We start from the raw sequence: 1,140 nt of genomic DNA, 5'->3' as shown, positions 1-1,140 counted from the left end.
CGTCTATCACCAACATAGGCCAATCAGCTAACCAGTATTTTCGCCCCTTCCCAAAATTACTTCAACGGAAGGAGTCAGGTTACCTAGTTAGCATCCTCTGCCCAGATTTCGATGAGAGCCTCAGTCTCAACATCATCCCAGGTCGCACCACACTCTTTTGATGCCATTTATTGTTGATAGGCTTAGAATAAGTTTCTTTTGTGAACAGGTGAAGAAATCTGTGACTTGCAAAGCTGGACATGCCGTCAAATCCTGCAAAATGAGTCAGCTGACTATAAATAGGTGGTGACGCTCTCTATTGGTGTGCTCTTTGTTATCAGAGAACCGAGCCACAACTGAACCGTGCCAAGCCCTACTGGTGGAGCAGTACTAGGTTTAGCCCGGTTCAGTTCTGTCTGACACGGTCCAGTTCAGTTGTGTTCCATTTATACTCAACAGTTATATCGGTTACTGTTTTCGTCATGGTTACAAAAGATTAGTGTAAATGGGGCTACAGACAAAAGGAAATAGAAGCAAGGATCCAGAAATACTTTTGAAACTTTAACAGTTAAATGGCTCCACAGGTGACTCTGTCTAGGACAACAGATGCAGTTAAGGAGACAGGCTCTTAGGCAGTTCTCGTCAGACGGGATGAAAGAGAGTGAATGCGAAGTCACAGGGAAAGCTGAGTCCATAGATTTGGCTATGACAGAAATAGGACAATACACTCAAAAACAGGCAGAACTCTGCCATCTATAACCGAATGTGTTGATGGCAGCAGCCCAGCTGATATTTCCTACCAGTTGGTGTCACAGCCAAACAGAACCAAACCAGATGAATATACTCTGATGAGAAAAAAGCAGAGAGAACATAAAGTTGTGGTTTTAACTCACAAATAATGCAAAAATAGAGATAGAGTGAAGCAGAATTATGAAAAACGGGTCCCTATGTCCTCCAGCAGTCTAAGCCTATAGCAGCATAAGTATAGAGATAGATCAGCATAACTTGAGCTGCTCTACCTATTAGTTGGTTCCGAAGTAGAGGAGCCTGATAACTAAAAGATCTGCCTCCCATTCTACTTTTAGAAATTCTAGGAACCACTAGCAAACCTGCAGATTGAGAGCAAAGTGCTCTGTTAGGAACATAAGGAACAATCAGATC

The sequence above is a fragment of the Cyprinodon variegatus genome, unplaced genomic scaffold (genome assembly GCF_000732505.1).
Source record: "Cyprinodon variegatus isolate N-32 unplaced genomic scaffold, C_variegatus-1.0 Scaffold500, whole genome shotgun sequence".
NCBI classification, from domain to species: domain Eukaryota; kingdom Metazoa; phylum Chordata; class Actinopteri; order Cyprinodontiformes; family Cyprinodontidae; genus Cyprinodon; species Cyprinodon variegatus.
The sequence above is the reverse complement of the archived record's forward strand: the minus strand, read 5'-3'. Positions refer to the sequence as shown.